Raw genomic sequence first — 10,315 nt, 5'->3', positions numbered from 1 at the left:
TAGGTATGGCTTGGGGACCAGATCTCTGGCCACGGGGATGACTTCTGTTGGCATTTCTCTTCTCAAGTCCTGCCGGACTAGGACAAGGCCAGCTGCCCTGGGCCGGTGCCGGCAGCCATTCCCTCGGCCATGACTTCGGATTCAGTTGCTGAGGACAGACCTCCTGAGTGAGCCAGTTGGCCTCTCTCTATTATTTTCGTCTCAAAGTTGGGAACACTACACTGTGCACCTGGTGGTACTTACTGCTGATGCTGGGTTGTCTTTCTTCCTTTCTTTCCTTCTCTCCCCCTCCCTCCCTTCTTTGCTTCCTCTCCTTTTTATGTATCTATTATTTATCTTATTTTAAAGAAACAGCAATGCCCATGCCTACAGAACCATCTGTTTCTTGGCCTCCTTTGTCTCCCACCCCAACAGTGATCCCTCACACAGGAGAGGCTCTCCTGTTCGAAGCACTTTTGCATGAGTTCTCCTTTGTGGTCCCACAGTTTCGGGAGGTACAGAGCTGATGGTGTTGTCTCTGATTGCAGATGGGGAAACCAAGGCACAGATGTTAAGTTTAGCTCTCCAAAGATGTACTGGCTGGTTTTGTGTCAACTTGACCCAAGCTGGAGTTATCACAGAGAAAGGAGCCTCCGTTGAGGAAATGCCTCCATGAGATCCAGCTGTAAGGTGATCAAGGGGGAAGGGCCCAGCCCATTGTGGGTGGTGCCATCCCTGGGCTGCTAGACCTGGGTTCTGTAAGAAAGCAGGCTGAGCAAAGCAGGAGAAGCAAGCCAGTAAGTGACATCCCTCCATGGCCTCTGCATCAGCTCCTGCTTCCTGACCTGCTTGAGTTCCAGTCCTGACTTCCTTTGGTGATGAACAGCGATATGGAAGTGTAAGCTGAATAAACCCTTTCTTTTTTAACTTGCTTCTTGGTCATGATGTTTGTGCAGGAACAGAAACCCTGACTGAGACAAAGGCTTAACCGCAGAGTGGAACTAGAACAAGGAACCTGGGTCCTCCGAGTCAGCCCCCTACACGCCACACTCCTATTGTCACCTGAGTGCTCAGGGTCAGGGTCTTGCCAAAACAAGAAGGGCAGAGTGAGTCTGGCATGGAGTCAGGTAACTGGAAAGAAATCCTAGCACACTGGGGAGGCCAAGGCAGGAGGGTGGGGAGTTCAAGGTTATCTTCAGGTTCATAGGTAGCTTGAAGCCGAGGCGGTTGGTAGGAGAAGGCCCAGCCTTCTGTGCATGGTGCCACCCACCCCTGGAAAAGAGGTGAGCCAGGAAAACTGACTGAGCCAAGGCAAGCAAGCCTGCAAGCAGAATTCCTACAGGGTCTCTCCTCCAGTTCCTGCCTCGGCTTCCCTTGATGAGGTCCATGTTTTATCGTGGCTTACCCATTACTCCACCTGCAAGGCTGCCTGACTCCTCTCACTCGCCCCTACAATGCATTCCTTCCCTCCTCACTTACCTAATTCCGTCCAACTCCTTGCCTTGTACTGTTTGCCTTTGTATTATGAAATTATTCATATATTCTAGATAGAACTCCCTTGTCTAAGAGTGATTTACAGTTACTTCCCATGTTATCTTCTCTGCTTTTGTGAAGATGTCTCTCAAAACTTTAATTTACCTTTTCGGGGTGGAGGGTGAGACAGAGTTTCTCTGTGTAACTGTCCTGGGTGTCCTAGAACTTACTATGTAGACCAGGCTAGCTTTGAACTCACAGAGATCCACCTGCCTCTGCCTCCCGAGTGCTGGAGCCAAGCCTGTTAATTTACCTTTTCTTTAGCTCATTTTCTTTCAATGTGTCTAAGAAGGCTTTGTCTATCTCAAGGTTATGAAGATTGACCCATTTTCTTCTAAGTTTTTATAAGTTTTAGCTCTTGTGTTTGGGTGTTAGGACCCATAATTAGTTTAATTTTAAAATACATTTTATTAAATTTTTTTTTTAATTTTGCTTTATTGTTTACTTATGTGTATGGGGAGGGTAGGAAGTCAAGAAGGCCAGAGGAGGGCACCAGATCCCCTGAAACTGGAATTACAGATGGTTATAGGTCATCATGTGGTTGCTGAGAACCGAACCCAGGTCCTCTGTAAGATCAGTCGGTGCTCCTAACCACTGAGCCATCTTCCCATCCCTATCTTAGCTATTTTAAAGGAACAGATTAGTAGTGTTGAGAACTTAATGGTTATACTCCCTATCTAGAACTTTCCATCTTGGAAAACTGAAATGCTAGATCCATAAACACCCTCTACCCCTACCCTGCTCAGTTCTCACATGCTGTAGGAAGAGGCTCAGTCTCCTTCCTTTTGCATGTGGATATCTAATTGTCTGAAATCAGTTGTGCTGAAAGGACTGTTATTTCTCCCTTTCATTGTCTGACTCCTCTTGTCAAACATCAATTGCTCATCAATCTGGTCACACCAACCTCCCCACCAGAAGTGTGTGATACCCCTTCAGCATTTCCTGTCACATTTGCTGAACAATCCCATCAGTTTCATGGAACTATTAACCACCCGAGAGTGTTTATCTCGTCCCTATCTGTGTCTCTTGTCCAGTTTTCAGAATAGATTTTAGCTTGAGATTTCCTAATGCTGAACCACACAAGCTGTTAGGTTAGATAGAAATCTTTCTCAAACTAGGTCTGGCAGTGCCAGCACTTGGAAGGCTGAGGCAGGAGGATCCTTGGACTTCAGGTACTGCCTTCACATCCACATCAAGCACCCAGTAGGGACTTGGGTGACAGTCAAGTTCTTGCCATGCAGATAAGGACCTTAACTCAAGTCCCAGAACCCACATTTAAAAGGAAAAAACAAAAAAAGCTAGGCTTGCTGGCAAGCATTTGTAATTCCAAGCACCTGGGTTGCAGAAACGGGCAGGTCCCTTGAGATGTGTTTGGTAGACTAGCCTACTTGGCAAACTCCAAGCCAATGAAGGATCCTGTGTTCAAACAAAGTGCCTGGGGAACAACACCCGAGACTGGCTCTCTGGCCTCAACGTGCACATATACATTTGTGTACCTGTACATGCACATACTTGCACACACAGAGAATGACTTTAAGCTCATGCCTGTCCAAGTACATGAAAGAAAGCCCACCATGTTGCTATACAGAAAAAAAATGTATTTGAAAGATATAGTGAGACCCTGATCTTAAAAGGGAGAAAGTAAAAAAAAAAAAAAAAAAAAAAAAAAAGGCTTAAACGTGGTTCCCAAACAAACAGCCATCTGTAACTTCAGCCCTACCTAGTGAGGCAGGGTCTCTCAATCAACCCCAGAGCTTACCGATAGAGCTCATCTAGCTAGGGAGCTACTCTGAAGATCCTTGTCTCTGCCTTCTGAATCTGGATTTACATACAGATCCTTATCTGCATGGCAAGAACGTAACTGACTGTCACCCAAGTCCCTACCGGTTTGCTCTAGCTGTCACATCAAGCATTATAATAGCACACTACACTTAGAGATCTGCTAGCCACACACCAGCCTGCCAGCTAATATGGCCACAGCTGTCTTACAGTCCACACACCTCTCAGACCCATTGGGTGGCATTTTCCCAATACATTTTTTTTTCTATAGGCTCTGTCACCAACATCTTTATGCCTTGACTTTAATTATCTTTTGAAGAAGCGGATAACAGGAAGACATCTTCAATGCTTCCACATTTCCACACATGGGACATTCCTGGGATCTTCATTCCTGCATGTCAACTGGGTCTCCACCTTTCGTGATGTCCCTCCAGCCTGGAGAACTTCCTTTAGCATCTCCTACGACATACACACCTCAGGGGTAACAGATCCTCTCAGCTTTTGTTTTTTCTGTGTGTGTGTGTGTGTGTGAATGTGAATGTGTGTGTGAACATGTACATGCAGGTGCTTGTAAAAGCCAGAAGAGGGTGTCACATCCCATGGAGCTGGAATTATAGGAGGTCATGAGCCTTCTGACCTGAGCTCTGAGAACCAGACGTGGGTCCTCTACAAGAGCAGTATGTACTTTTAACTGCTGGGCCTTCTCCGCAGCCCCTGCCTTACCTCTGGTAAAAGGTCCATTTTAGGTGGATAGAGAGTTGCAGGTTTTCCGCTTTCGTCCTCATGCTGTGTTGTTTTGTTCTAGTTTGCAGCGTCAGCATTTGCATGTTTATTAATCTTCTTTCCATGGTTGCTCTCTATCGTTAATTTATTTATCATATAAAAACTAATTATTGTCTGGTCCCGGGTATCAAACCCAAGGCTTTAAGCACACTGGGCAAGTGCTCTGTCACTGAGCTACAGCTCAACCCTTTCTGCGGAGACTTTACTCTGCTACCTCAGTGAGGGTTTCTTTCCCCCTTCACTGGAAACTTCTTGGATCTAACTGCTGAGAATTTCCATAAACTTTCCATTTTTTCCAGTTATGATTTCTCTAAATATACTGAAGCTTCATTATTTTTCCCCTGTGACTCAAGAGCCTTTTTGTTGTTGTCTGGGGGTTTTGTTTGTTTGTAGCTTTGGTCTTATTTCAGTGTTGGAGTTCAAATCCAGGACCTACTTTGCACATGCTAGAAAGTACTCTACTACTGAACCGCATCACTACCAACTCTGTGGTTTGGTTCCAATCACTTCTACTTCCTTGCCTTCCAATTCACTAATCTTCTCTTCTACAGTGTTTAATCTGCTGTTAATTTCGTCTTATAAACTTAAAAAAACCTTAATTTTTATTCGTGTGTGTTCATGTATAAACACATGCAGGTGGCCACAGAGGCTAGAAAAGGACGTTGGATTCACTGGAACTGGAGTAAGCACTACGTGTGCACCGCCCTACGTGGGTGCTATGTGTGAGCCACTCCACACTAGAACTGACCTCGTGTCCTCTCCCAGAGCAGCAGGTGCTTTGAGCCAGTGAGCCATTTCTTCAGCTCCTAGTACAAGGTTTCAAGAAGAGCTTTTAAAGAAAAACTCCACTTTTTTTACCGGGCCTGGTGTTCATCTTCTGGATTTGGGCCATTCTGATGGTGTGTGGTGGGCTCCATTGTTGGTGTGCAGTTTCCTGATCACCAAGAATGCTGGGCATAACCTCACTTGCCACCTGCATATCTTCTCACCAAAGGGTCTGCTCAGGACTTGCCCATTTATAAAAATTGGGGGCTGTGGAGACAGCTCAGCCTGTCAAGTGTTAGCCTCGTAGGCACAGGGATTTGAGTTTGGTCCCCAGAATCCGTAGGAGGACACGGGCAACCCCAGGGCTGGGAGGTATCGCCTGGATGCCTGGGGTTCCCTGGCCAGCTAAGCCTAGTTCCCACCCACTGAGAAACCCTGCTTTTAAACAAGCAAAAATAAGTTGATTAAAAAGTGGATGGTGCCTCTGACTCCACGCGTGTGCGCATTTGCACACATGAACATGTAGGCACGAATTTAAAAAAACCCAGTTTGCTCTCCTATTAAATTAAACACACTCTCTATTTTGAATAAAGCTCTTTTATCAGATGTCTCCGTAAACACTGCCCCTCATTCCTAGCAACATCGCCTGCAGAGCCTGTCTCCCATGCCCGCATCACTGAGGTCCAGATCCTTACACAACTCTTGCCTCGAGCTGAAAGGTCATCAGCCAATTCAAGGTCATGGTTTTCTTTTTTAGCTTCTTAGAGCCTTATGTTTAGGTCTGAGTTAATGTCTGTGAGGGTTAGAACAGGACCTGTATCTTACTTTCTCGTTTTATACGTGGATGTCCAGTTGTTGCAGCAGCATTAGCTAAAAACCTGGTCCTTCCTCTATCCGACGGCCTATGTCTCTGTCAGTCAGCGGTTAATTGATATGGATCTAGTTTCTGGACTCTCCCATTGATCTATCTGTTCACTGTTTTACCAAATCACACTGTATTTTGCTGTTTTTGAGGCAGGATCTTATGTAGCCCAGGTTGGTCTAGAACTCCTGGTCCTCTTGCCTCTACCTCCCTAGTACTGAGGCTAGTGTGCGACCATGCCTGGCTTACATAACCTTGGTTGTTATGACTTTATATTAAAAATCACCCTTTTCTCCCTTTTGAGACATGGTCTTGCTACATTGCCCTGGTGGGTCTCGAACATGTGACCCTCTTGCCCTAGCTGCTTGAGAGCTGGGATTGTAATAAACATGCTGTGCGTAGGCATGGAATAAGCATTAAGTCTGGACAATGTCAGCTCTGCAGTTTTACTCTTGACCGTCAGCTTTGCGCTGGATTTTCAGGATCTCTTGACTCTCCATGTCAACTCTGAAGTCAACCTTTGTCTATAAAATAACTTTCTGGGATTAAAAGATCGTTACCGTTATGGCTGTATGCAATGTGTGTGCACACATCTATGTGGCACAAGTGCACATGGAGAGACCGGGGGACAACTTGTGGAATTTGTTCTACTGCTGCTTTTCCATGGGCTCCAGATATCAAGCTCAGGTCTTCAGAATTACTTGGTGAGTGCCTCCTTTATCCACTGAGCATTTCTCTGGCCCTTGCTGGTGTGTGTGTGTGTGTGTGTGTGTGTGTGTGTGTGTGTGTGTGTGTGTAAGAGAGAGAGACAGAGAGACAGAGAGAAACAGGGAGAGACAGAGACACAGAGAAACAGAGAGAGACAGGAAGAGACAGAGACAGAGAATGAGAGAGAGACAGAATGGTCACAAAGGTGGTGGAACCCAGACTCTCATACACACTAGGCAAGTACTTTGCCACTGAGTGACACCCACAGTTTCTGGGTTTTAACTATAACATGCTTTTAATTTTTGTTTTTTACAATTTTCATTTCATCACTGAAACTTTCCCCTCTTATTTTGTTTTATCATTTTCCTTAAATTGAGTATGTTTTATTAGGGCCAGAAATGGCGCAACGAGTAAAGGCACTTGTTACCAACCCTGCCAATTTGAATTCAACCCTGGGACCCACGTGGTACAGAAGAAAACGAACAACTCCCACAAGTTTTCCCCTGACCTCCACCTCAGAGCCAATTCCCTCAAAACTAAATAAACGTAAATAGTTTTGAAGGAGTTTGTTTCAAACTCATCATCTTCTCTGTCTGGCATCAATGCCCCTTTGGGTCTCTTTCTGCCAAATGGTTAGTCTCCTGACCACAGGCGATGTTTTCAGCATCTCTGCATGTTTGCTAATATGTCATCATATACTGGGTATTACAGATGCTGCACTTTGGGTGTCTGGGTTTGCTATTTTCCTTAAGAGACTGTCGAGGTTTGCTCTGGCTTACTTACAGATGAACTTTAGCCACTTGAGGCTGGTTTGGAAGTTTTGTTAAGGAGGGTCTAGGATGGCCTTTATATTCACTCCACCCTCAAGGCCTGGCCTTCCTGACAGCTGCCCTGAATGCGCAGGGGAACTCTGAGAGAGCTCAACTTTCTGGTTACTTCTAGTTCAAACATGTCTCAGTTCTCTATGCATAGTGGTAGTTGTTTAGGTCCAGGTTCTCCAGGCTCCGGCATCTTAAAGGGCCTAGTGTTCAATGCCAACTGCATTATTTGACCTTAGGTCAAACGCGTAATCTTGTCTGAAAGCCAGGGGATAGTGTACGCCTTGCAGGGGGAAGGGCCTGCTGGAGGAGCCGTGTCTTCAGCATCCATAGACAGAGCCTGAAGGAGCAGTGTGCACTTGGATCTCAGTTCTGGGAGGCAGAGATGGGAGGATCTGGGGGACTGGCTGGCAGCTAAGATTCAGTGAGAGACCGTGCCTCAAAAAATTAGGTGGAGAGCAATAGAAGATGCCACCCAGTATTAACCTCTGGCTTCCATACACGTAAGACTGGGCACACACAGGCATGTGCACTCCTAAACCGCACACACACACACACACACATACATACACACACACACACACACACACACACACACACACACACAGAATCTTGGTCTATAGCTTATGGTCAACTGCTAATAGAAGCTTTTTCATCTGATTCTATCACTCACTCAATCTGTCTCCCGGATTTCTTATTTCCCACAACACAAAGCTCAAACTTCTGAACATGGTTTGTAAGTCTGACCACAACCTACCTCCCTCTGCCTCTGTAGCACTGAACTTGTCTCACTGAATCTGAGTGATTAAGCTTCAGCTCGACTCAGTGGGATTCTTAATCTAGTCAAGCCTTTCTTCGGCCATAATCTCATATGGAGCATTCTTCGTAGCTCCAACCTGGCCTACTCTTTCAGGCATCACTGTATCCACCCTTTCATTGGTTCCGCCATTGATCCAGTGCTTAGAAGAAGCCGCATGTGCTGAGGCCTTGGAATTACCAGGGAACTCGCATATGCAGTTCCTGCCCTTGTGGGTATTCGTGGTTTTGCTGTGCCATACTCACCAAGCCCTTGCTAATGGTTTCACGTACCCCATGTTTCCCCTCTCTCAGCCCTGAGCCTACATCACTGACCTGTAGGGGACCCTCACTAGAGCCTGGCACATGAAATAACTGGGTAGCAATAAATTGCTGATGTGGCTTGCTTCTGAAGCATACACAGAACACACAGCCTGTTAGGCAAGGCATTGTGGGAGATTAGAAAGCACAAGTCACAAGACAGGTAACTTGATCTGCTCAAACAGCCCAATGACTGACTTAGACATAAAAACGTCTCTGTTCAAACCTTCAGCTAAAATTAGACAATAAATCTTATTGATTATATAGAGTCCTTAAGATTCTTTGTGCCCTTCTTCATATGGCATAAATAGAAAATTATCACAATTAGTTATTGATAAAATTAACTCATAGAAAGACAGTTGTCTTTTACCTGCTCAAACAAGGAACAAAATTTTATGCCTAACTGATCTGTGCACCCTGCACAATCCATACAAATATCTTAATGGTATTAAAACGTTGGATGCCAGATTCATATATTACAGAATGTACAGCTTTGACAAGATTCATCTTCAGAGATGCTGAACTGACCTGCTGGTCCAACCCCTGTTTCCTGATGCTGTCCAGAGACTTGCTTCCAGAATAGCTTCAGGAATTGTTACTGATTGCAGATGATCTCGTCCCATCTAACCTTTCAGATCTAGTCAGATCCAGTCAGAACTTCAGTCAAGCCCCAAGCCTTCTAACCATACAGAGCCTGGATAACAGATGCTAAAGCTTGCTTTCTTAAGTCTAACCATTTTTTCTAATTTTCCTACCCCTCCCACCTCTTCAAAGAACTTATCATTGCCCCTCTTCAGCAGGAAGAATCCATGGAGGGGGTCATCAGCCCGATTCCTTGGGTTTGGATGTCTTGTTAGGATTATTTTACAAACTGTAGCTAGGTTGTCATTTTAAGGCATAATTTGGTAATGGTCATAATTTTGAACAGGGAGGAAATAAATGGGATGGATTACTACATTTATTCTTGAACAAAACATTATATATTCATAATCTTACATTGATAGAAATATTTATAATTGATATAAAATTAGTTATAATTTCTTATATTGGTACAGACTTTATATAGAGGATTAAGGTTTTCATTGGTATTCATTTATATATTGATACAAAATTTGAAATTAATATTGTTACTTTAAGATAGGCATTGTGCTTATACAACTCAATTAAGAACACAAGGCTTTGACCCAGTCCTATTATAGCTGCTATTGCAAACTGCTTAAGATGATTAAGTAACACAAGTTAAGGACCAGATAGTAAACTCATGGTTATGTTAGATTCTAATTTAATTATAATAAAGTGCTTTGGGTTTACTCAAATAGAAATGACTAAGAGTAGCTAAGGTAGTCTTCAAAAACATCAGAAATCCACAAAATAAGACATTTAATGTCATTTCATTATTAAGGATCATTTAACAATGAGACATATCTGCTCCTGACAGCTTCCCCATTCTCCTTCAAAGAAAAATTTAGCATCTTCACCTCCAGGCAAGGTTACTTATCATGGCAAGGTAGCCATAGGGCAAAAAGTGCCCTGTCCATCTACAGACAAAAACAAAAAACAACAACAACAACAACAACAAAAAACCAAAAAACCCCCAACTATCCAGAAAAGAACAAACAGATAAACAGATGTAGTATAGCCAAAAATTACTAATCTCTGCCAAGACAGAGTTAGCTAGTCTTTCATATTCCTACTTCATTTCTGGGTCTGCCAGATAGCTCTGGGCCAAAAGACTACAGATAGATGCTCCAATGTTATAAGGAACGGGGGCTTCCTCTGGGGTAGCAGGAGAAGGTTTAGGAGTGCCCAGCCTTTGAAGTAGCCACAGCATTTTAAAATTAACTGGCCTGTGTATCTAAACTCCATGCTACACTCATGTCCCTAGAATGAGCATAAAATTGATACAATCTTTGGGTAGAGTTTCTTTAAGTGCCTACCCTTCCTTCAGGGGCCGGAGAGATGGCTCAGAAGT

The sequence above is a fragment of the Micromys minutus genome (assembly GCF_963924665.1).
Source record: "Micromys minutus genome assembly, chromosome: 2".
NCBI lineage: Eukaryota > Metazoa > Chordata > Mammalia > Rodentia > Muridae > Micromys > Micromys minutus.
Note: the sequence above shows the minus strand (reverse complement) of the source record.